This window comes from Erithacus rubecula (genome assembly GCF_903797595.1).
Source record: "Erithacus rubecula genome assembly, chromosome: 3".
NCBI classification, from domain to species: domain Eukaryota; kingdom Metazoa; phylum Chordata; class Aves; order Passeriformes; family Muscicapidae; genus Erithacus; species Erithacus rubecula.
In genome coordinates, this window is record NC_136689.1 from 116,078,467 (window position 1) to 116,106,322 (window position 27,856).

The following is a 27,856-nucleotide window of genomic DNA, read 5'->3' on the forward strand; positions in this document are numbered from 1 at the left end:
GTCCAGCTGCCACTGTGGCATGCTCAGCCCCTGGTGACGTGGTCATGGTCACTCTCAGATGAGGACACAGGTGCATCACACTCCCCCAGCAAACAGGCTGAACTACACATGCAGGCAGACATAACTTTTTCCATTCAATATGCAGTGTTTCAAGTAATTTGTAATAGCAGCAATAACAAAAAGTTTATTATTTTGCACAGAGAAGTGTTCATTCTTCATTGTGGCAAGTATATGTTTAATTTTATAGACAGTAAGTGTGGGGAGCAACCACAGCCTTACCAGCATAAATTGAAGAAAATCACAATTTGACTAGAGGATAATTCTGAAAATATTATTTAACAACCCTAATAGGCAGGAGAATGTTTCCCGTCCTTTTGTCTCATTTTGCTTATTTATGTTAACTGGAACTCATAAACCAAACTTCTGCAATGAGTACAATTGCATAAATCAGCACTCTTGCTTTTCCAGTACAGTCATTTTCCTTTGAGATTACAGAAGGAAGACTGATGCTACAGTTCAACCAGAAAGCAAATGGATATCCAGTAATTCCTGATGATAAAAAGTGGTAATTCTTACCAAAAACCCCACAAACACCCCATTTAATTTACAGTGTATTTCTCCAGATTTAGTTCAGGACATGCTGCTTGAGACTCAGGTAACCCTATAAATCCAAGATATTTACAGTCAAAATAGCCAAAATCCTCAACAGAGAGAAGGGGCAGCATTTCAACCACCTTTGCTTCGCTCTCCAAGACCACAACCTCGTATTTCAGACCATTAGAATGCATCTTTTAGCCTTAAGAACTCACCAGCTTCACCAGCTAACAGAGTGAACAGTTACAGACCTCTTAGTATCATGCTGTAAGTAGACTAAATAAAAATTCCGTTTAGAAGTCCTTGTGCTAAAATTTTCAACTACAAGAAACACTAAAGTTAAAATTTCAAATTCAATAACACCTGAGTGATTGATTGATTTCTCTCTACTTGACTTTAAAAGTAAACACAGTATATAATCAAGCAGGCATTTCTTAAAAGCACTTCCCTTGGTTGCCTCCTCAACCAAGACATGGTTTTGAAAGCAATTTACAACTACAAGAGGCTGGTCCTGCCATCCCTCTCTTCCAGACCATCTTCAGCAGAGACATTTGTCCAACTCTGCAGTCAGGAAGTTCAAAGAGGTCAAGAGCCAGACAAGTGACTCAACCAAAAATGCATTGAGCTGCCCACTGGGTCAGCCCAGGGCTGTGGCTGCAGTGGCACAGGGACAGGGGGCAACACCTCAGCACAGAGGGTGCAAGCCACACTTCTGGAAGTTGTCAGACCAATGCCAGCTGCCATGAAGTCACATTCGTGGCATCTCCACAAAAACTGGCCACATATGCAGCCCCTAACCTCCAAATGAGAGAGCACACACAAAACTCCAATTCACGATGTCCATCTACAGCTGCCCAGATTAAAGAGATTCACTGAGCTACAAAGTCTCCACTCATCTTCTTACTTATTTTTTTTAAACTGAAGCCTACTGTTTCTACACAGAAATGCTCAAGTCCAGATCTTTGCAAACTTACTTCCCAAAGTAATGTGAGCATTTCTAATATGGAGAAGATAAAAAGGACTTAATGAAGGCAACCCAGATTAGCTAAATGACACATCACAGTGGAACAATTCTGCTGTTAAAGACCATGCAGATGTTATGATGGAGGCAAAGAAAGCCTTTCTTTAGCTACAGCACAGCTGCTGCATACAACTTCAAAAAGACTTGGCACAGGATTTCAGCCACAAAACTTTCCCCTCGCTTAATTTCATGAACGTCATCTGCAGCTTCAGTGAGCTGCACCAAGGACAAAACCAAAACATGGAGAGTTTCCAACACCTTATGGGCAGCAGGGCAGCTTTTTGCACTGGCAGTACTCAGATGCACATGACCATACATCTCCATTCCCCCTCAGCCCAGCAATCCCTCAAAAGCTGTGACATCCCACACTGCTGCCCCTCCTATTTATACCTCCATTACCTTCTAAGTTAAAGAAGACAAACAAACTACTACGTAATTAGCAAATATTCAAGATTAAAAACCAGCTGTAATAAACAGATCATTTCCTTTATTTTTAAAGTAATATTAGAAAGTATTATCAACTTCCATTCATTATCCCTCATACACTAAGCTACTCTATAAAGAGACATCCTGACCATGAAGCTGAAAATTTCATAGCTTACAATCATCCTAAATGCACATGGTTAATGCCAGTCTTGTATTTTCCATGTAATCTACATGGCACAAAAAAAGTATATATTCACTGTCTAAATTCGAAATCCAGCTTTCCCTTTCAAATATGTCAAAGTATTCCAGCCAGTTATAGGCAGAAGACAGGAAGAACTTGCATTGATTTTATAATATTTAACAGTAAAGCACACAGCACTTTACTTGATCTGCCCTATATTTGTGACTTCCTTTCAGTGATGATAGTGTTAAGAGATATACCTAAGCACTTTAAGATGCAGGTTTTATATGAGATTAAACTAAACACTTCTGACACATGGGAACAAAATCTTGGAAAAACTGATTTTAATTTCTCCCTTTTTTCCTCTCTTATTATTCATATGACATCATCTTGTTGACTCTATGACATTCTCAGGCATCTATCATGTGAAGCCATAAACTGCCTTGTCACCTACAATATGTTTCCCACATCTGCAAATCTACAAATAATTAGTCCAAATGAGGAAACAGCAACAGGAGCAACTAAAACTCTATTAATATTTAAACCTCTAAAGTAAAATGGACTAGGAAAAAATGCAGAAATAAAGAGATAGAAATGCACTGAATGAGAAGTTTTTTTGAAGCCTGCTCAACTGCTTTATTACCAAGAACTTGATACAAAGCTGGAAACCCACAACTTTAAAGACTATTAGTAATATTGATTAAAAACACTGAAGAAAACTCATTAAACCAAAGGTACAGCTTGAAATACTAGAAACATTAACCACAGTATTACTGTATTCATAAAAACAAAACATTTCAACATGACCTATTTTAATAATAATAAAAAAAGTAAAGAATATGGGCTCTAACCCCGTGACTCTACTGATCTTATAAAACACCATCTACTTTTCAGAATTAGCAACAGACTCATGAAATTGAACCAATTTGTTCAACAGATGTTTCAGTTACTCAAGAGAAATTTTGCTTTTGTATTGTAGAAATAGAGTGAGCTGAGTAAAATTCCACTCTTATTAGCAGCATTCGAAGTATATTAGCTCATAATTAGCTGCCATTTCCATTCCTTCTTTCTTTGACATAACAGAAAACATTTTCCACGCCGGATTAGACGTGACACTGAAATAAAGTGGGCACATTGACAAAACCAAGTCAAAACCAACCCTCCCTCTCTCCCCCCACCCCCGTTTAATGGGACAGGCAGGAATGGCAGAGTTTTTATTTTCCTTGGCGTTCCTGTCTCACATTAGCTGATAATCTCCCCGGTGTAGCTGTGCCAGTGCACTGCCCTGCAGGCCCACAACACCCCTGCTGTTCCAGTCCCATGCTTTCCTCCAGCACAATCCTTTCGTAATGTGTGCTATTGCATCAGTCTAATTGCAACATACTTCTCAATACTCTAGATAAAGAAAATAATTTCATTTTTAACTTCTGCTCATAAAATACAGATTGTTTCCCTGCCCCCCCTGCCGTTTTTTTTTTTTTATTTTCAAAGATTGAAAGAAAGACTTGCACACTGCACAGCAGTAGTCAAACAAAAATACCTCATGTTTTCTTAGAAAGCAGCACTTAGAAATATTGCTCAACACCTAAAGCATTAGTGCAGCCTTTCACAGAGCTGTATGCAGCAGATCCCCTGTGAGCAGGCTGGAAGGGGAACATATATTCTTGCTCTGTGTATTTAATATAATATTCAGCCATTATAAAACCTTAATAGTTTTTTACTCTCTCTCTTCCCTGCAATAGAGAGTAACAGCTTATCTGGCAAACACACTCATTATGTTTCCAGGCACTGAGGAGACGCTCTTGGTTAATTCATAAAACCTAATTTAATGTTAGATATTTTTCATTCAGGTTAGCTAAGTTGAAACAATATTTAGCTTACCAAGCCTTGGCCAAAAAATTCTCTGTTATCTACTGATTACAACAGTACTGTAGCTAGCTATGGACATCATACTGGAAAATATAAACCCCATGCCTGAGGAAATGCAGATGAAATTCTGACTCCAAGCCATTCTGATAGTGGGCATTACGAACACTGTCTACTTAGTATCTGATACAATAACCAGGCACAAGAGTCATGTGCCTGCAATGAATGGTGAATTTACAAGTCACTTAAATTTTATGATCATATATTATCTGAGTTGACAGCATAAAAAATGTTATGCTTCCTGCACCTCAAATCATCTTGCATGATACAAATGTCTGCACTAAAACTAATCTGGATGCAAGCACTCATAGGAGGAAATATCAGAAGCTAAGTCTCAGAAAACCTAAGCTTTGCCTTTGTTTGCTTTTGTGGCATGGTATACGTCGCAGTTATGTCACACCATTTCCACAGCACCTCTGCACCGTTCAAAAACTTATAAAATTACCACTAATCAAAACAATAATCTGTTTAACTCTTGGCATTTGGAGTATGGTCCTATACCTGATTTACTGCACACTACTCAAACTTTTTTTTGGAAGACCAAACAAGTGATTTCTTTGTGAATTCAATGCTGCAGCTGAGTGCTCTATCAACATAATGGCGAGTCCTACCCTTACTCTGTTACTCCTGACTTAGAATAACTGTTATTCCTACCTTCCTAACTAAAGCAATACAGCTTTAAGGTCAAAATGATTCTCCAGTTCTGAAGACAACTTTGTCACCAGTTTGGCATAATTCAGACCTAATTTTTTCACAGCACTTAGCATTACATTATGCTTTACATAACACCTTAAAACCTCAGCCCCCACTGCCTCACCCCCAGTCACAGTGGTCTTTTCCAAGTAAGATCCAAAGATCTGGAGTCATCCACAAGAAAGCAAGATACAGTAAGCAAAGACCCAAGAAAAGCTAGGATTGAGCAACTTACCTAGCATCACCTAGGAAGTGTGCAGCACAGCCAGGAAGGGAGTCCTGCTCGCCAGGGCAGCATGCAGCTGCACAGAGCACCAGAATGGCTCCTGCCTTCTGCAATCCCCTGCCTCGTCCACCACGCACGTCCTGACTTCAGCTGGAAGGGAGGCAGGGGTACTCCAGAGAACAGCCTTCTCCAATGCATCAACCAGATTCATTCCCAGAGCAAGTCCATCCTGTGCACAGAATGGAGCAGGAGTCCTGCAGGGAAAAAAACAGCACATCAGCACGTGATGTAAAACCATTAAATTGAGGGGCTTCCTCACAAAGGGCCAAACAAAAGAGATCTGCAAAGACAGGCTCAGTTTTGACAATCCTTGACTTGGACACCGCCACACTGGAAAAATGTTTGCATTCACCACTTCTAGAAATAAGAAACTGAGACAATCAGACGTTGTCACACTGACACCTACAAAAAAACAGCAGTTGGTTTGAAATCTTTAGGCATACCATGCAGCTTTAGTGGGAAAGTAGTATCCAATCAGTTATAAATGTGAAATGATTCTCTGCATGGAAATTAGCCATAGGTGATGACTGAAAACATTCTCAATGAGCTTCTACTGAAATCAAAGAGTGTTTACTTAATATTCAGGATCCCTGGACCTCCCAGAACAAACTTCTCTGCCTGTTTTCCTCAAGACATATTCTCAGGCCCATGTTGATTCAAGCCCTGGTCCTTCTTCATTCCTACCTTCAGCAGCCCTGCCAAGTCTCTCCTTACCCTGCTCCCCAAGGATTTTCATCTCTCCCAGCTCAGTCATTTCCAGGCTTGGCTAGCAGTGCCACACTCTCCCCTTGACTCCTCCTTCTTCTTTCATTCCCCAGTATTAACTCTCACTCTCCCAGCACATTCGTCTCCCCTGTTCAAAGTCTAGGGCATTTTGGGGCCAGGACCAAACTAGGGTCCCACACATGTCACTGTCCCATGGGTTTGCTTCTGGCTCCCAGGCACTGGGGTACAAACCCAGCTTCCCTCTCCTCTTCCAGGCCACAGAGCTCTCATATGCTCAAGACACCATGTGAGATCTGTCGTTTCTTTAAAAAGTTATAGTTTGTTTCGATCTGAGAATTTTGCAGTGCTGACACAGGCAAAGCTGTGACTTGTAATCGGCTCTTCTTCCTCAGTGCCCTTCACTAGTGCTTCCCACACTTTAACTCCTAGTCTCTGTTTCAAAGAGAACACACAGAGCATTTCCAAAAAAGATTAGGGTTCTTTGTTTCATTTGTTTGTGAGTTTTTAAAAAATCTACAGTGAGAAACAACTTCTTCTACACAAGCTAACAGACAACTAAACAATTTTGGCAGCATAAAAATTAAGCTGGTGGCAACTGCCTAGCCCCAAAGGCTAGCATAAAGTCATAAAAAACTCCAAGGAACATCCTTTACTGGGAAGGACCAGGCAGGCAGGCAGGCTTCCTTACTGCAACTCTCCTTTCAGCCCTTAACAGCTTAACTCACTCAGCTCACTCAGACAAGAACTGTGCAAATCTTATCACCTGAGTGGTCAAAGTGAGGAGCAGCAGCTGTGCTGGACAGTGCTGGAGTGAACCCCATGCCATCCCTGCAAGCTGCCTTTGCCTGCAGCACCAGTTCTGTTGCATGCCTACAAGCAATGTACCAACAGCATCATCAAACAGCTCACAGTGCAGTCGGCATTTCTTCAGATGTTTTCATCGTGGAGGTACCAATGACTGCCTGAAAAGCTACAGCTGCTCAAAAAATACTTCCAGGCCAGGAAGACCTGACGTAAAATGGGTTTGTTTCATTCCTGATGAAGGTTACACTCAGCTAATAGCTAATAATTTAAGCAAAACCATTTTACTTTACTTTGCAGTAAATTAGGAGCAGCCCTGTATAAATTACAAAAGGGAAGGATAACTCCACACAGTACTATTGCTTGTGATCCCCTGCCCCTGCTTGGAGTGGAAATAGCCTTCTTCAAATGAAATATTGGGAAACTTCTTTCCTTTTCTCTATTTAGCTATTTAGTTACTTATCACAGCACGAAAAACAAATGAAGCATGCTGTCAAGTAATATACAAAGGAAAGAATATAGATATAAAAGAAAAGGAGAATCTCTCAGAACAGATAACATAGTTTTAGAGTAAAGTCCAATTTACAGATTTTTATACTGAGCTCTTAAGAGCAAACAGGGCAACAATTTCCCAATGGCTCTTGTAAATACTCTGTACAAATAAGGTCCAGAAGAGGAAACCAGGAAAATATAAGAACAATCCCATGCTCACAAACAGATGCTAATTATGACATGGATTAAATGCAATATGACATTTATTTTTCAATAAGAAATGATTGTTCCTAAGGAATAGTCATTACTGTGGGATCATATTTAGTCTAGAGACATGTGATGCACCTAATTCTTACCAACCATGGCAAATGGTATGGGACTCACTTGCACACTCCTAAAACAATTGTGTCAATTCTTATGCAAATAAACTGAGAAGCTTCAACTTTAACGTGTAAAACAAAATTATCATTAAAACCTCACTTCCATTTTCCAAAATTACTAATAAATTATTTTATCATATTTTGAATTCAATTTAGCAATGAAACTGGCTATCAAGCATCCATATTAGCTATACGTATTTTTTTAAAGCCAGAATAATTATCTGATCACTAGTTACAGTTCAGATGAAAAATATAATTAGGTTGAATGAAACTTCAGTACGCCAATGTACAATCATGGAAACTACACAAAACTTCTCGCTTAAAAAACAAGAGCAAAATTTCATGCACTATTTCATTTGGCAGAGTATAACATATTTGCTGTCAGCAAAGGACTTTTTTCAGTGAAGAAAAAAGAAAGTATCTGAATTCATACAGCATTGCCCAAGTGATTGGAAGTATCAGCCACTGCTAGTTGTCTCTAGCAAGTTGTAAGCAACAGCAATGGATTTTGTTCCTACAGACCTCTATATTGTGCTCCTAAAAAGTCATCTGAAATCCAGCAGACCTCCAAAAAAGCTACGTGTTTGTTTAACATAAGCTAACCTAATTATTTTGTCATCAAAATCAATATTTATGGGCTAAAACACTACTTCAAGTAGGAAAGCCTTAATGTAAAACAAATCATAAAACACTGATAATGGATATGCTTGAAAAGGCTCTAGGATTGCATGTATTTATATAAGATTTGTGAATATATAAACACTTGGTTATATATGTCAAGAAAAAGGTGAGGCTCAGTGCACTGAACTAAACATCTGAAGACTAAGCTCGTTTAGAAGAGTGTATTCCCACAAGAACTTAAGACATCTGGCTGAAGTGTATCTCCATAACTGCAAAGACTCATCCAAGTCCATAAATTCATAGTTTCTATTTATTCTATTTTTTAAAGTAGTTTCCAGCATTTTTGAAATACAGATTATTCCCTGAAAACCTTCAACATCTTTTTATTGCTAGTACAATTATCACAAAAGCCATACTACAATGCAAACAGTGTGCTTGCTATGATCAACAACACTGGCATCCTTTGGTGAGGGATTCTACTCTACATGAAGAAAATAAATTCTGTTATAAATTCTGTTAGGGAAGCTGTTCTCTAAATCATCATATGGAACATAATTTCCTACAATACTGGAACTTGCAATCATCAAAAATCCCCCAAATTATGATTCCTTTTAATTTCAAGAAGCATCTCAAAAAATTATACAATCCTATATAACTATAAAATCCTATGTACTAGCACCAACACAAAAACTACTTCATGCATTGATCAACATGTATAGTGTAGTTTACTCTTTCATTTCAATCTGTTCAAATAATACGACACAATGAGTTCAGCATAAAACATTATGGTTCTTATGCAAATTAACAGACTCCCAACATTAAGGTTACTGCTCCACAATACACTGCACACAGCTGCTCACAGCTTGTCTTCACACTGAAAAGTAGATTAAAATGTAATAATAAACTTCTACCTGTATTCCACTGATTTTACTGACTCGGGGCATAGAATTTAAAAAAAAAAAGTGAGTTACCAATACTGACAACAGTACCTACAGCTTCCAACTGCTGTGGCACTGCATCCCTTATTTCTGTGTCTCACTGCCATATGAAACAGACCTTGCCTTGGTGGTTGGATTAGAGAAAAAAGGATGGAGTTTCTAGCACTGCTGAATTTCATTGTGGGGACATGGTTCCAGCAGGAGGAAGCTGAGGCTGGGAGCAGAACCTGGGAGGGTTTGCAGCTTTCAGGGCCAGCTGGGCAGAGCTTGTCCCCCTCTGCCCCTGGCAGTCCCGTGCCCACTCCCCCCAAGTGCAGCATTTGTGCTTTGGTGCTTAAAGACAGCGCCGGATTCTGCTCCAAGAGAAGAGAAAATGGAGCCCACTGGAGCCACGTGGAGCCCAAGCCACAGCCACAGTGACCACAGCAGCCACTGGAACTGCAGCTGGAGCCCAAGATGTGGCCAGAACCACCAAGCTTCCCAGTCCCACTCCTACAGCCAGCCCAAGAGGTCGGGCTCCCTAAGCTGTTCCAAGGTCCTGTCTCATCCCACCAGATTTTTATCTGTTTTTCCACTGTTTTCCAGCTGGGGAGGTGCATCCCTGCCACACTGCCTTTCTTTTCCCATCCACCACATGGCTCATTCTGCCTTTGGCTGGGAAACCACACCAAGTACTCTCTTCAGGAAGTGTTTTGGTTTGTCCAGTGGTAAATGCTCTTTTGTGGGTAAAACACTCGCTTTATTACATTCGTTTATTAACATTGCTGTGGCTATTGCAATTTTTCAGTAAATTGTGATTCAATCTTATAATCCATCCTAGTGTTTTCTCCACTACCAGAAGGGAGTGGGGGAAAGGAGACAGCTTGAGTGGCTTTAATTTTCCCACTGGGTTTTTAAACTAGCACACTCAGAAATCAAGTCAAGCACAACAAGGACCCACGACACCTGCCCTCCACTGCTAACCCTTAGAACCCCTGTGAGTACAAGATAATTGAGTTTCAGTCAAATATTCCTCAGGTCAAATGACTTTTCCATTCTTTAGCAAGTATTAAGGGAAACACCAGATACAAAGAATCAAGGTGTCATAGCTTTGTGAACATCAGCTTGTGTTCCCCACAGACTTTTTCTTGGGATCCGCAACAATTTCCAGCACCTCAAGCACTGTTCTGACTAAAGCTTGGTTATGTCATGAGCACTTCTCTGAGACCAACATTTAAGCTCACCTCACTTCATGTACTCAACAAGAGAATTTGTTTACCTTAGTCTATGAACAACAGTGCCAAAATAGCTAAAGAGCCAACAGTAAAGAGGCATACAGCAGTATGTAATCCACATGCTGTCTACTAAAATAAATCTACTTATATTCTGTTGTTTTCAAAACAATACACCTGAGTCTCAGATTTATGAATATCAGAAAGTCATACACTTACGTGGGATTTAACTTATTTTTAAAGTAAATCAGAATTATGAAAGCAAAACCGAGTACCAGCACAGATACAAGGATATATTGCATAGAAAGCTAAAAAAAAGTCCTCAGAATAAATGCATATACACCTGCAGTATTCTCTGGCCACTGAGGCAGCTCTTAAGATACACCTCAAAGTGAAGATGACTCCTGTCATGCATTTGGCTTTGGTACTGCACCAAGCAAACCTTTTAAAGTTATCTTCCTCTTATTACTGTGGCTTGGAGCAGAAATACACCATGAACATTTATTTTTGTGAGCAAACCCCCATTTTTGCTACAGGGCTTTATGACTATTATAAAACTATGCTTTAGTTTTCAGCAAGGTAATTTTCAAAAATTCAAAACTACATGATATAATTAATACATTTTCCAGAGACACAAGAAGGTTCTCCACAGAGCAGAGAATAAAAAAATAAAACTGAGAAATATTATTGTTCCTAAACATAAAAAATGCATATTATGCACAGGTTCCTTACCAAAGTAATGAACATTAAACTCTATTAAACTCTATTATACTGTTTGTGCCTAATTTGTGAAATTATTTGAATAAAATGTCCTGTTTTACAGTATCTTGCTATGCCAACAGTGTGCTCAAAACTGTAGGTTTTGAGCCTCAAATCCATGAAGAGAAAGAGCAAAGAATATTTTCCAACATATACTGTGTGAGGAAATGAGTTTGGTGCCTCAGTGCTTGAGTTAATACACTCATCAGTTAATACACTGATTTCTACTCAACTTCCTGAGCTACATTTGTAAAGCTTAAAAAATCTCCTTTTTTGTATATCTTATTTGAACCCACAAATCGTTTCTCTCATGGAAATCACCTCAAACACCATCACATTATTCTGGAAAGAAATGCCAAAGTGTGTTGTCACACCAGAGTACTGAGCCAAACTAGCAGTTAACTATTAAAATGTTTCTCACTCCTTTCCTTGCATTCATCCTATGCTGCTCAATTTATCCAGCCATGCTAAACTGTCTCAATCACTTGCTGATGCTTCTCCTCTTTGCACAAATAGATTAACTTTTGCTAGCCCAAAGACTAGGAATCAGACATGTTCACTGTCAGGTAAGTACATTTGATTAAGCTAGATTAGCCCTCTGAAATCTGATGACTATTGCCATCTTCTGTCTCTTTTCATGAGAGGTTGAAGAATTCTGAATACTCCAAGCAGCAGTTTCCAAGCTGTAATGCATGGCTGATAGCCCCAACAACTGCTCTATAATTAATTTCACAAAACTACACCATACACCAGCATCATAAATGCCTAAATTTCACAAAGTGACAGCAGTAGCCAGTGAGAAAATTTAGTAATGGGAAAACAGCTTCAAAAACTTAGGGAAGCACTTAGCAACAAAGTTTGTACAAGAACTGAAGAAAGCCTCCAGATCATCAATCTGCCCCACATGGTTTCAGTGGCACTTCTCTCACCCTCAGCCAGTGTGGTGGATACACTTCAAACTGCACAGTGCAGCACTCACAGAAGTTTTTGTAAGTTCTTCAGCAAAGAGGAAAGAAAAATCAACACTAACTTCAGTATTTTGTGCCACCTGTTTTTTTTTATTTCTTGCCAAGCATGGTTTTTTCCCCCTCTTTAAGCCAAGTCACCATCAACTCACTGTGATACCCATGAAAAGGAACAGCTTCTCTATCACAATCTCCCCAAATGAGGAAAGGTTTTAATACTTATCTTCAGTGACAGTTACAACACAGAAACAGAGAATTATTATATATTAATCCTACAAATTCCTGAGTCACAAAAGAACACACAGCATTTAAATACATGATTCAATGAGAGAAATCTACTCCATTTACTAAGAATACTATGCACATGCATTTATATAGACATACACACCTTATATATAAAATACATAACATATATATATATAATTTGTAATTTCTAAAAAAACTGCCCCAAAAATGCTACTCAATTCTTCTAAAAATCAAACCAGTTCCAGTGTTATGACTAAACTTGGTGACTCATCTTCTTAGGTTCCAGGATTTTTCTGCAGTTACCCCCAGAAATAAGGAAACTGCTTTTGTTTCTGCTGAACACAAATGGAGTTAAACTGCATCTCTCAAAAGAAGAGAGAATATTTGAATTGTTTCAAGTGTTCAGTAAGTGCAAGTGGGATCAAGTTGAAAAGCTGCTATACCTACAGTTCAGTGCAACTGCAGCCCCCACCTTTCAACAACTAATGTTCTCATGTAAGGTAAGGTGCAAAGAAATTCTGACTATACATAAATTAAAGGAGGTAAAGAGAGTTTCACACTTTGCTACAACAATCAGTCACGCTCACTGCACCTATTCAGAGCACCCTGAACCCCCCATGCCACATTTTTGTCCTCCTGTATTTCACAGATTGTTGACCCACCTCATCCACTCCTTGAGTCACATGAGCACTCCTCCTCCCTTCAGCCCCTTTCTGAGAAGCTAAGGGCCATTAATACGACTGCTACCTGACTGGTTTCTAACCAGGCAGGCCAGTTTTACTGCTATCTTAATGACTGCAAACAAGACAACTGCATTTTCCAGTTTTCTGAGTAGCCACTCCAGCAGGGGACATGTGGAAACCCTGGTGCACACGCCTGTCCACAGCCCTGCAGCCTCCCAGCTCTTGCATCACACTGGTGGCTGACACCACTGCACATGCACAGGGCAGCTGAGCATGCAAACCAACCACCTCTAGATGCAAACTATCCATTTTCTTTAAAAAGTGGCCAGCTGGCATGCCTAATTCTATTTCTCCTCTTGCATGACAGCAGGCCAGATTCCAATTTCTATCAACAGACTGCAAAAGGTTTTGTAAAACCATCCTTCTGTAAGACCAGGGCTTCCTACCTCACATCTCTTCTACTTCCTCTTTTACACCCCAAATCCTCATTCCCATCTATCTTCCTCCTGGTCATGGTCTATCAGAGTGCCAACTTTCTGAGCTGCACTAGGAGGATGTGCAAAGAGGGAATTGGGGATGTTATGCTGGAAGGTGTTAACGGCCACCATCAAATGGTTCTTTCATCTCCAGGCAATTACAGAGATGGGCCTGGTAACCAGATGCAAGGGGCTCCCTCTTTCCCTCATGTCTTCCTTCTGCATCCCAGACAGACACAAGTGCCATCAACTTGAGTCCAAGACCCAATAAACCAATTAGAGGTTTATTTTGAACTTAAAAAGAAGAAAAGGACTGTTTTGCCTTTATAGATGTCAGAAGGAGTTTGCAAACCAACAGTGCAACTCAAAGAGACTCTTGTAACAATTCCTGTCTGCTTAAAAGGTGGCTGAAAATATGCAATGTGATTGCTGAAGTTTAACAGCATTTGAAATTCTCTGAAGTTCTTATCACAATCATATGTATAAAAGATTATTTTTAAAAGCTTCAAATACTAGATGAAAAGCATGTAGGACTGGTTAGGTGCTTTCTACTAATTAGTACTGCTTTTATTATACAGGGCATGAAAATTACATTTTTTTTCCTAAACTGGCAGTGAACAGCCAATTCAATAAGCTGCGTTTTTGTTTTCTGTGACAGGGCAGTGGAAAAATCTCTTTCATTTATTAGGTCTGCAGAGACCAAAACTGGCTGGGTGTCAAACCTGCTTTGTAAAAGCCCAGATCCATTCAGCCATGTGTAGATTCCATAATTCTTTATGACCTGCTCTCAGTATCAGCTTCACAAAAGATGAAACTTTGGTGTCTTCCAGCAAGTGTTAGTGCAACCCTTTATAAAAGGAAGCAAAAACCTGAACTGACAGTTCAAGACAGAAAGGGGAAAAAAAAAACCTAATGGCAGTGCCAAATTAAATTTGATTTAGATTTTTTTTTTCCCCACATGAGCTTTGCTTAAAGATATAAAGTGAGATCTCCTACAATGGTGGATAAGCAAACTGTACAAATATGTAAATTTTAACAGCCCATTGCTCCATTGCATGCACCTATGCTTAAGTGACAGTTTCATCACCTCACCAGTGATTGCAGAGTATCCAGAATTTGTCATGGGGACAGACAGGGCAAGGCCTTAAGCTGAAAGGTCTGATGGCAAACTGAGATAGTAAAACAAAATCTTTTTAAAGGAGGATGGGGCTTTCAAGATAGAAGAAAACTAGGAGGGTGGAATGACTGACTTGCTTTTAACTACAAGAATGGCTAGATGGCTTTGATAAACTTAATAAAATGTGCTGCTCTGTAAAACAGGTGCACGCTATACTATATCCAGGGAAAAATATTAAGCTTCAATTTTCAGTAAACAAACTCAGCATCACATTCTTACATATTTTATAGCAGAAGTTTATGAATAACTGCACTCATAACATTACTTAATCTCAAACTGTGAAACTGAAATAACTAATTATTTTATTCAAATGAAATATTCTTGGCTATGCTAAGATTCTTCTGTATCTGTCTATAGTGACAGAATATGCTCGAACTGTCCCATTCTTTTGGCAATGCATTTTTACCTATTGCATTCTTTAAGGTAAAAAGAACTGCAAAGTAATTCACAAACGCTTCCCACGTTATTAAGTACTGTAAATAATCATTTTACCATTAAACCAAGGGATTCTTGTGAAACATGCAATATGCTTCACATATGCTTGAAGTCTAGTGTCTTCATTCCATACTCAGTTTGTAATCTTGCATCTGACACATATGTAAACATCAGTAGTCTTAACAACACCTTTCCAAGCAAGCTACATGTATTTATCAAGACAGATAGACATGCACACATGCACATGATTTTCCTTAAATCAAAGTTTAATAAAATCTGCAGGGTTTTTAAGTCACCGGAAAGTACGTGTGATTTTTATCACCACCACATAAACAGCCTTCTTTAATACTCCTCTCTTCAGTTTGCAGTCTCCAAATCACAGGAGCACAGAGACTCTGAACTTAAGTTTCATTTTCACAAGAGCACAGGGAATTTTCCACAGCACCATTTCTCATATGGAGAATGGAATCTGTGCTCCTCACACACAAGTTTGCCACAATTCAAATTTCAACCATAATTTGCTGATGGTTTTAGGGGGTAAGGAGTAAAAACTTTAGGAGTAAACAAATGCAGCATTCATGAATACAACACAGAAACAATTTACAACTGTTTTAGGAATAAATGATTGCTCAAGTATGTCTCATTAAACATTTTAGAAATCTGCTGCAAAACATTAAAACTTTAACCAAATCTCTGTTCCTCGCTTGAAGCAGAACAGCTTCATGCTGCCTCTAAAAATAGGGAGGGAGCAGTGGGGGATGGGATGGGGACTGAATAAGAGGATAAGTGGCACTGAGAACTGATACACCATACTGGCAGTAATTTTAAAAAGACTAGTGACTGTTATTCTTAATACTATGGCTTTCCTAACAAAGTCAAGCACTTTCTCAATTACCAAATAAAAAAGGTCATCCTGTACTTTTTATTTTGTACATGCACATGCAAAGGAAAAAAGGAAGAGTTTTGTTTCATCTATTACCAAAACCATCATTCTGCAGTCAACACTTTTAATGAAATACAGGCCAAGGGATTAGTCAGAACAGATTCATGGAAAACAAAGGAAATCTGTATGAAAATACAAGTGCACAACATAAACCCAAAAGAGAATCTTGCTTAAGTACCTCCAAATATTGTCCTACAAGTGTCCCTGCAAGAGCTTCCACTCAGCCCAGCTCCACAGCAATTAGCAGCAACTGGAGTAGCCACTGCCCTAAAGATGAGAAAGTATACTAGTATCATCATTAAAGCCCTGAATAAAGTATTCTAAGTATCAAATGTGTCAGTAATATAGTCCATGTGTGTTAGAAGTCTTAAGAAAATCCTTTTTTTTCTTTCAGAAAAGGAGGGGTCAGGGATCTGGCAGGGAAGGCTAGGGTACAGGGAAGGCAGCTGCTGCTGAGCCATTGACCAGCTGGAAAGACAAGCTATTTCAAAGCTACAGTGTCACAAACAAGAAAGTCAAGTAATTGTGTCTGTCTCAGGAAAGCTTGTGATGAGCCAGAGGATGGGCAGGAGCATGGAACACCACCAACACAGCACTCACTACAGGCCTGGCCCTAGAGAGGCAGAAGCAGCACAATCCAACACTTTCCATGGCTTAACATCAGGCTCATCTCAGCTGGGGTTTTATGTGAGTAAACATGACTCCAGGAGTTTTTTTCAGGGAGTTATTTTTAAATACCTGACCATATGAGCTTCCTTGGAATAGGAAAAAAGAGGAGGCAAAACTAAACAGTCATTACACATATATTTAAATATAACATTTAAAAAACCACAAAATATTTAAACTTACTAGAAATGTTCCCTTTCATTTTAATTTTAAAGTTGGCAGTGGATCTGGACCAAAAAAAGGTTATAGTCTGAGATGAAGCAGCACGGATTTTCTAAAACCAGTCTTTAAAATATATAAGAGAGGGGGAAAAAAACCCAAACTTGCTCAGAATCTCTCACTTAGAAAAGTGGCAATTTGAGTTTGAGCTCTTACTCAGAAATGTGCTAAAATCACTCAGAGCTAGAAGAGTTGAAGTAGGAAAGGCAACAGAAGTAAGTGCACAACAGGAGAATGTGGCTGTACAGAGCTCAGTTAACACCACCCATATCAGCACATTAGGTCAGGAGGTTTGACACAGTTTTCCCAAGAAACACGTGCATTAATACCAAAAAGACACTTGAAAGTCTTTATCTATTTCTGTTTTAAAATATGGACAAAACCACATCAGGATCTATGTAAATCATCTGCAAAGATGCAGTGGGATGCTCATGGTCACAAGCAATAAGCATTACCAAGAGAAAAGGCTGAGACTGAGAAAGAAAACAATTACATCTAATGGCATATTTTGGAAATACTGATACTGTTTGACTGCTGGAAATCTAAAAACAGTATTTTTCCAGCAGTACTTGTTAATATATTTAGAACCAAATTCTGTAACAATACCTAAAATTACAAAGCAAACAATTGCTTGAAAACACATTTTCAGTACAGAGAGAAGTATCTGTTTAGCAATCAACTGTCCCCTTCTGTTTACTTGGGGTACTTTTACCTGGCACTAGCAATAATGCATGCAAAAATTTGCATAGTTCTGCCACAGTTGTAGTTAATTATCCATTGCCCAAGTCCTCAGCAAAATTATTTGTCAAACAAAATGCTATGACAATGAATAGAATAATCTGACAGTGGAATAGTAAAATTCAAATATTAAAATTACGTTACCTTATCTCCATGTATGACAGCAATTAATAGCCATTGAAAGAATGGGACCTTTTCCTGGCATGCACATTACCTTTCAAGGTTTCTTAACTGCTTACTCCCTCATATTCCCTTAGTTTTCTAAGTTTGGACTTATTATATAATTAGAAGAAACTGTGTTTTTTTATTTCAAGGAAAATACACTCACCCCACATCTCAGAGTGGAAAACACAGACAGCTAAGCCTTTTCTCAATAAATTCCCAAAAAAAAAACCCCTCAAGCCAACTCACTCTTCCTCTGAACCCACCAATAGAAGAAAAACACCAGAAGCACCCAACCCCAAGTGACAGTGGTTAATACTTACAGGTTTACTCATTTTAATATTCAGATATTTGATACATTTTCATTTACTATATGTACATCTGCATTTCTGGAACAACACAGCTCTTCACATGGCAAAGCACAAAAAAAAATTCTGCACTATCTGCTGCAGACTAGTTTCCTTTCTGCTACATACACCCCATATACTTGAGATGATCTGATAATTTACTTCTGGTTTTGCACAATAACAGCAGCCAGTGAAGTTTGTGGTTGTTTATTAAAGAGAGAAGGAAGAGCTACATTGGCTTTAAACCAAAAACTGTGATGCTGTATGAATCTCTTCTACAGTGGCCATTTTAAATGTCCATTTCATTACAAAACAGGAACTTCTTTTATGAGCTGCTAGAGTTTCTTTCAAAGTACATAACTTTAAAACAAACAGTATTTTTAAATAAAGAAAAACAAACCCCCAGAAAGAGCATGAGCACTCATACCACACATACCACTAATTATCCACAGAGACAGAATAAGCCTCTCTAGTACATACATGTTTGAGTACCAGCAAGTTGTGCAGTTACTTACATTTGCAACATCCCTACACATCCCAGAACCCTTCATTCTAACCAGTGTTTAGCTTAATGGTTGGAGTCAATCCTCTTTGAGGTCTTTCTCAACCTAAATGATCTAAGGCAATGGATTTTGGGTTCCCTCACCTCAAAGAGATGTCTGAAGGCTGAAGGCAATGAACTGAAAGGGGAATAAAATGAGACATGTAATATTTACAAGGCAAGATTTGGAGTTCCAACCATAAATTAGCTTTCTTCAAATTTTATTCCTTGGTATTTATAACCAGTTACAAGATAATAGTTAATTTGGCATGAGTGCAGCTGAGAATCTGCAGGAGACTAAAACCATTAAAACCATCTGCAGATACCAAGTGGAAGTAAGTGATCCTGGGGCTCCTTCTTTCTGCAATTACCTTTGTACCTTGAAGAGGCACTGCTGCCTTGTCATCCATACAAACCTTTTCAATGTTAAACAGATTAAGTTATAAAACTGAAAGAGGAAAAGGCACAAGAAAACACTCACAAAATCACTTCACCCCATCAAAACTAGGTTTCACATGACAATATGGGCTCTGATCTTGCTCACTTTGCTTCCACATTAGTGTACCCCAAAAAATCCCAAACGGCTGCAGCACAGGAATAGAAAATCAAGTTCTTGAGTTAGAACCTAACTGAGCTTGCCTGAGGAAATCAGCTTCCTCACATGGATGAATTATAATGCATCTAATCACACAAATTCTAACAGTGCTGCCCTCTGCACTCCAGCACAGTATTCACTGCATTCAATATTATGTCTTACTTCCATTGCATGGCTGCACACACCACTTGGTGCAGTATTCAGAAATGTTCACTGTCGAGTATTATTTTCATAAAGGAACTTTCTATGAAGTTCACATGTAGGCTGACCTGCTTCATTTACAGTATTATTTGTGTTTAGGGTCAGAATTATGCTTTCAACATGAGCAACAGGCAGTATCTAAACAGAGGTGATTATTATGGAAACTCAGGCCTTTATTTTCCACAGTACTTAGGAAATACATTCATTTAAATATTCAAACCACGTAATCTCCTGACTCAAAGTACAGCTTCTCCTTGAGAAGACTGAGCACTCAGCATTTTTGCAAATCAGACTGAAGCTGAGCACATGCAATCAAGATGAATACTTGGTGCCGACCTCCAAAAAAAGCTGAACGACATGCAAGCACCACATGGGAAGCTGGTGGCAGAGCCCAACACAGAATTCTGTTCTTTACAGCTGCCTTGGTCACAACACTATTTTTTGACAGCAATCCTTGCCCAATTCAGATTTAGGTTGACACCTACCATGAAAACTTGGTGACAATGTAAGCAACTGAAAATCTGATTTCATATTCATATCAAGATCTGTCAGCATATATTATACTAACAGTTTGACTTCAAATATTACCTTCTCTAACTTTTTACCCCTTTTATGTGGGTTGTCAGCTTTATAGGCCACAATTTTTTTATGCACTAAATTTTATTTTATATATATGCATTTTTCTACATATTTATGTATCTTTATATAAAAACAGGCTTCTGTGTTTTATATATCTATAAAAGACTACAGCCAAAATGTTATTGAAATATTAATCAATCAGACTTGGGATGGGGGATAGGGGAGCCAATTCTATAATTTAAGCAAATTAAGTGTGAAAGAATGAAGTACTCATTTTGGAGCTAAATGTGAAATACATTAAAAACTTACTGCTAATGCAACTCTGCCTTTTTTGGTATCATATTTGTTGCTGAACTGCTCATTCATGAACTCCTAGCATGAGCCTGAATACAAACGTAATATTTAAATTACACAGGCCCAATTTAAGATGTCTGTGAACAAAAAAAACAACAACAACAAAAAAAAAGGACTATTTCAAAAAGACATTTATCATGCTGGGGAATTCAGGGTTTCACATTATAACATTTTACACATTTTCTTTTGAGTTTCCTTTGAAGCACATTCACACTACTTATGTGTGTAGTGAGCAAACCGATCCCATTACAGAGAATAGATTAGCAAACCAGAAGATCTGTTGTGATCTATTGCTCTCTCTGTGTATGTATTTCACTGAGCAGAATGACTGGAAGAAACATGAGCAAAAAGTGACAGCAATTTTTTTTTTTTTTTTTTAAATACAGTTATGGAGGTTGTTCAGAAGAAAGTCCTGATTCCTACTTCTTGGTCCCAGGTCTATTTTGGTTTTCTGGGGTTTTTTCAATGGCTCTGGATCAAAACAACAAAGAATATATTTTTTTAAATTCATAAGGGAACATTGTACTGCCCTTGCACAGCTACTGCTGGGGAGGAGAAACTGGACAGCAACCTTCACTTCATCACCTGAAGCTAGACCTGAGGTCTCTTTCTGGAACATATTGTATCTTAGCATGAAACATGAACATTACTAATTGCTTCCTCCCCCCAAAAAAACAGATATGATCTTGTCAGATAAACCATATGCTGTGTTTAATTATTTAATTATTAGTTTAATTCCTGGTTAATCAACACCTTGGTCAGCCTGGAGTTAGTCTGTTAGGACTAGAATAAGCAACATCCTACCCAAAACAATGTTTAATTTCTTCTCAGTATATCTAAATTTTCCACATGTGACAAGTTTAGCTGTGAGTGTGGGGCTGCTCAATAAACAGAAAAATCTACATTATCAGTACAGATATCTCTGTAGATAAGCTCATGAAGTTATGGACAGAAGTTGACAAACTAACCCAAGTAGTACAACTACTTTGCTGCTTCATATCCTGCTGAGCCAGAACAGCAAAGGCAAGTGTTTCATCATCAGCTCAAGAGCTCAAAATACAGTATTAATTTTTTTCAAAAAATGAAAATACAAGAGAAACGCACTTTTCATTTTTCTGTGTCGTTAATTGCAAAGCCACAGTTTTCTCCTTGGGTTGCTTTGCTTTCTCTTTTGTTACTTTCTACTATCACAAGCTTCTGATTTAGATCTGGTTTCTCCCCCTGCCTTGCTTTGATTTGTTTCACAACATTCCCAAGTGCCTCAATTCTCTTCATAATACTCACAGTTTCCAATCAGTTTAAATGTGCAGTGTTGGTGTCTCATTGAGACTTTTTTAAAGCAATTCTTTCTCAAATCACATGGCTTATCATTTGTGTACTTAGCAGCTTGTGTAGCATAAAATGCACAAACAGACACAAATTTATGTGCACCTAGCTTTAGAGAGATACTTTTTGCCCATTCCTAACTAGTCCAGACATGATCATACTTTGAAACTTGCAGCATTTTTTTTGATTGTGTGTTCAATCATCCTTTTTACTTCAAACAATGGGATGCAATGCCTTTTTTTTCAAAGTATGGTGCACAGCATCTTCCATATGCCATCTCCATATTTAGAACATCCAAAGTGATGGTACTACCAGAAGAAAACTTAGTAGGTATTCCTCAGTTTGTAATCTCCCATTGGTATCCTTCTTTTCTCCCCTTCTTCATCTCTGGGGAGGGTAAACCACTCTCATCTACAGCATGACTTTAGCAGATCTTCATCTTACACTCTGTTATAAACATCTAGAATTATCTCCCACAGGGTTGTCTGAAAAATCACGGCTAATTAATGACACCATTTCTAACGAAGTCAGATGCTCTCAATGGGCTTAGGTCTGTTTCAGTTTTCCTATCATAAATCTGCATGTGAAGTGGGAAATATATATTGTTCACTTTCCTAACAAAGTGAACACTTTTCAAAAAAACCTTATTAGTGCATACATACTTTTTTTTTTTCTTTTATTTATAACCTTGATCAGATGTCAATATGCTGGAAACAGCAGTCAAAAAAGTCCACAACGATTTCCCAAGAGACTCCTTAACTTGATTCTTGGCTCATTTTCATCTAGCTGCCTTTTGGGGAAGTTAGTTCACTTCTTTCACCACCATCTTCATTTCATTGGAATGGAAAGTTAACTGAATGAAACCAGGAAGATTTCAACCACAAAGAAAAAGAAATCTACTTCAAACAAGAAGCAGAAAGTGCCAGAAACTGTGGACTACAAGTTTTGCAGCAAAAGTTAATCACAGCTGTACTCAAATTAGCACAGCTACAGAATTACCATCTGCATACCAGCACGCATGACATGACTACTTCATCACTTTGCTCAAATTAAAGTCCAGCATCACTGAAGTCCTCCTAAATTATTTTGTTTTCAAAGACACGTTAAGTCCCTAAATTATGTCAACACTCATTGCAGAACATGATCACACTCCCATTTAGAAATTGGCTGGCTTCATTTGCTGATGACATCACTTAGGAAGGTGCTTTGTATTAGAATGGCATCTCTGCACCCTACACCTCTGCTTTCTGACTCCAGTTTCTTACCCACCTAAGTCTTTTTCATCATTACTTCTCATGCAAAGATCTGCCATTCATTAAAAAGGCCCTATTAAATTAGTATCATAATCTGTCTCTGACCCAAATAACTTAAAAAAAAAAAATCAGAAGATCAACTTTAGTTTCCTTATTTATGATGTGAATAAGGCAGCAAGGCAAGACAAAGCAATAATCTCAGTCCACAGACATATAAACAACAGGAACCATACACAGATCCCTTTCATTAGTTAAGCAGGGATAAGAAATAATGAAACATGAAGCTATGCTCTCAAAGTAGAAAAAGACCAATTTGAAGATAATTTATTATAGCAGTTCTAAGATGTTTTCAACATTTTAAATGCTATTAGAACTTCAACAAAATCATAAAATTACAGAATCATAGAATCATTGCAGTTGGAAAAGACCTTGAAGATCATCCAGTCCAACTGTTAACCTCACGCTGCTGTATTCACCACTAAACTATGTCCCCAAGCACCACAGCCACATGTTTTGAGCACTTCCAGGGATGATGATTCCACCATTTACTTCCCTAGGCAGCCTGTTCAAATGCTTGACCACCCTTTCACTAAAAGCAATTCTTCCTAATATCCAATCTAAACCTCCCCTGACACAACTTAAGGCCATTTCCTCTGGTCCTGTCCCTTGTTACCTGGGATAAAAGACCTAGTCCCATCCCACCACACTCTAAGGTAGTTGTGGAGCATGCAGGAGGCTCCCTTGAGTCTCTTCTCCAGGCTGAACACTCCAGCTCCCTCAGCTGTTCCAAGTAACATCTGTGCTCCAGACCCTTCCCCAGCTCCGTTGCCCTTCTCTGGACTCTCTCCAGCACCTCAAAGTCTTTCTTGTCCTGAGGGGCCCAAAACTGAGCACAGGGTTTGAGGTGTGGCTTCACCAGTGCCAAGTACAGGGGGACAATCCCTGCCTGTTCCTGCTGGCCACACTATTGCCTTTGTGGCCACCTGGGCACAGCCAGGTTCATGTTCAGCAGATGTCACCCAGCACCCTCAGGTCCTTTTCCAACAAGCAGCTTTCCAGCCACTCCGCCCCAAGCCTGTGGTGCTGAATGGGGGTTGTTATGCCCCCCAAAATTGTACCAAAAGCAACAAATATTGGTTTTCCACTTTTGCATTTCCGACTCACATAAGAAATGGTTTAAATTAAAACCTTTCCAAGGTAGTGACAATGTCAGAAACAGATACCAGACAGTTCTAAGATTTGCCAGAATGGATTCATCTCATCGTACAATAAATGAGTTTCTGATTTAATAGGAAAAACAACACATTTGCAGGCAAAGAAAATTCCACTCCTTCACAATTATCTAAACAAACAGATAACATTAGAAATAGGAAGCAGAAGTCTTATGGGAAAAAGCAAACAATCTCCTCATTAAAAATGCCCTTTGCTAAGCACTTTTACATACATTAGAAAAGTTACAAGTCTGCTGATGCCATTATGCAACCCTTATGCACTTATAAAAGTTGATTTTCATATACAGCAAAGTGTCATAAGAGATAATCAATTACCTAATTGGTATAAAGACTCAAAGAAAATTCTTCCATGTGATCCCAAAAAGAGAAAATAATGGCATAAAGTCTATTTGCAAAACAACATATATGAAATATTTAGCTACATATACCATCTGTAACCATGATGCCAGACCAATGTTTCCCAGAGAGCTGATCTCTTTCTACAATTGCATCTAAACTTCTTTTCCATTACTGTATACAGAAAGAAAACCTCTCTGATCTGACACCTTGACACAAGTTACTTGAAGTTTTATTGACAAAAAATTTGAACTACTTATATGAAGTACTACATCAAACAACTGATGTTTCAATTAACCTACAGAAATTCACAAAATAACATAAACAAATAAACAAATTTGGAAGCTTGCTCTGAATTAACTTTTCTTCTTAGTCAGTTCTAGTCCATCATCTCAAGACTAAGCTTTGACTTCACTTATGACAATGCAATATATCTTGAAGGCACCTTTGAAATGTAAATTAAAATTATTAATTAACTTAACATGCACACAATGAATTGCTGACTCCCATGGCAACCTTGTTTAACACAGATTACTTAAGCTAAAGCTTTTAGTAAAATAATACATGCTTCCTTGAGAGTCATTCAACAAGTGCTCTGACTAACAAAGCTTACTTTCCTACAGATTTGTGCCATGTGGGTGGTTGACCTTGTAAAAATTTTCCCATGCCTGAGACATGGATGAAAATCACCCTAACCTATGCCAGCTCCTTTGGATCTCACACCTTTGCTTCCTCAGTTCAGCCATCAATAGCATCTCTCTCCTCTTGACTTAAATTTCTGTTGTTATAGATGTCTTTTTAAGATATTTATTCCTCCTCCCTTTGAGATATTTGTCAATATTTACTGAAAAGGGCTAATAATTCAAAACTAATGAAACCCTAAGTCAGACAGACACTGTAATCATAACTGCTTTTACTGCAAAAACAAGTTTAAACATTGAACTTCTAAGGCTTCAACGATCACCTTCCAAAGAGAAGGGAATCTCGGAAGGTCGGACATAGAGAAGAATTTCTTCATGGAAAGGGTTGTTAAACATTGGTGGGGGGCCACCATCCCTGGAGGTGCTCAAGAAACAACTCAGCATGGTACTCAGTGACAAGGTGATGGTCAGTCAAGGATTGCACTCTATGATCTCAGAGGTCTTTTACAACTTCTGATATATAGGGAAAAAGTAACACCTTTTCCCTCATTTGTGTTGAACTACACACAGAAGAGAATCTGCAGTGAATCACAGAGAGCCTGAATTTCTGGAAGCACACAACTAAGACACTACTTTGCCTGGAAATTAAGAGTGATATTGAATCTTCTACTGGTTTTGACCTAACTAGCCTCTTGCTAAAACTTTAAAACAAAGCGACTGTTCTTCAAAATGTGCAAAACCTCACAAGTTAATGCTTAAGCTTCCCCCAGGCTTTAACTCCATCAACCAGCAGTGTTAATTAGACTGAGCTAGGCAAATCCATCAGGAACACACCTTTAAAGCCTGGACTAGACAAGACTGAACACTAATATAAATTGAGTGGATAAATTTATTAACATAACCACCCAGCAAATATCCCACTAGGCTTGTAAACATTAATGCCTATAAAATGCAATAATATAAACAGATTAAAGGTTTATTGTAACAAAAAATAGTGATAACACATTGTGCTAAGTGAATACACACCAGTTAAACCCAATATAAGCTGTGCCTTTAACTGGACACAGGCTACCATCTTCCAGCATCACTTAAACAATAAAGGTCTGGCTTTATTATCTCTATGATATGATGATATTATCTCTGTGATGAAACCTTTAGTTATTATCTGTAACTGGCTTTGGCTCTGAACTGATGATGACAATTCTGTAGTGGAGCTAAGGACCTCCTTAGCTGGCTGTGCTGGCTGTAGCCAGCACAAATGCAGTGCTGGTGAATGGCATTGCACCCTGCACACACTGTAGAATGACCTCACTTTTTACCAAGGGATCATCTATGCTGCACGGCTACCACAGATAATGGCAAAATGCAATCCATGTAAAAGGGAAGGCTACCGACATAAAACTGGGGTTTAAGTGACAACAACTTGCATCAACTGCAATGTGAGTCCCCCTTCACACTGAGCAAGACTTTAATTCAACTCAGAGGAAAGGGCAGCTCATTATTCCTTGGACATTCCAGCAACACGTGGGTGAATGGTTATGGACTGGCACAGTGGGTGTCATGCAAGCAGAAACCTGTATTCCCCTCTTATTACAATTTCAGGTGCAAAACTCGCAGAACCACGGGATAGAACAGCACCCACAGAGTTCAGACTACTTTGGAGATGAATGCAGGGAGGATTTATTAATTTAGTATTTCTATTTCTAAAAAAAAAACTATATAGAAAAATTTCAGATTATTTTGAGTGCAAATTCTCCAGCTTTTTGCTGTTGTGCAGTTTTATTTTAGGTTATCACACAACTGGGAAATTTTACTGCCTGAAACTTTGAACAGATTAAAATACTGTGGTTTTTCTAGAACTATCTTATTGGAAACAATCCTTACATTCAAACCCTTCTGAAGATGTTAAGCATGTGCCAAGCTGCCTATTTTAGGCTCATCTTCCATCCATCTCCTTTATAAGGGCAAAGTTTTCCAAGTGTGAAACAATCCAAAGCCCTGGCTATATATTTTAAATGTCATGCTAAAACCCTAATTAAATTACCAAACAATTATTCAGTTATTTTCCCTAAACTTTTGCAAAACAATGTAGATTTCAGTCTCCCTCAACCCACACTACCGCCTTTCAGAGTTTAAATCCAGAACTAAATGCAATGACCACACTACACAAAGTTTAACAAATGCATACTTTAAGTTTTCTATTTTTTTCATCATCCAAAAACTAGTCCAACAAGATGACAGATTTTATAGGATGAGAATTTTCAATGGAATATAGAAAATAATGTCCTGATAGCTCTTAACCATATTTTAGAAAAATCAGTATATATAAAAATTCTCCTGTAAATTTACTTCAATATGGCACAAAAAATAAACAGAAAAGAAACAGCAGTACCATAACAAAACAAAAAGTATTTCTACAGACTGGCCTTCTCCTATGCAAGTTAAGGCCAGATACCAGTTGTATGCATGTGGCTTCCCATGAATGACATAACCAACAACAGAATTCCAGTCTTATCAGAGACCTGAATGCTTTCCCAAAGACAACTTACTCAGTTTTTCTTACTACTGAATCTTGCCTTGTCAAGTCATGAAACCTTGGCTCCAGCCTGATGAATGCTCAGATTTGACAGAATTTGAAAACAGGATATGTCATAATGATACTTATTCATGAAACGAAACAATAAAA

General features: G+C 38.4%; 1 protein-coding gene and 1 long non-coding RNA gene across 7 annotated transcripts in view; one reads left to right on the top strand and one right to left on the bottom strand.

Annotated features, from left to right (window-relative positions):
- LOC306799014 overlaps positions 1-27,856 on the top strand; it is a 604,175-nt gene that overhangs the window by 469,021 nt on the left and 107,298 nt on the right. The gene's annotated exons all lie outside the window — the stretch shown is intronic.
- NCOA2 (nuclear receptor coactivator 2) overlaps positions 1-27,856 on the bottom strand; it is a 187,229-nt gene that overhangs the window by 113,013 nt on the left and 46,360 nt on the right. For 5 of the 6 annotated variants that reach the window (XM_079299493.1, XM_079299492.1, XM_079299494.1 and 2 more), the window contains one exon: positions 5,077-5,321. The gene's annotated coding sequence lies outside the window, so the exon portion shown is untranslated. Of the gene's footprint in view, positions 1-5,076; positions 5,322-16,158; positions 16,248-27,856 lie in introns of all 6 variants that reach the window. The other variant, XM_079299491.1, reaches the window with a different exon arrangement.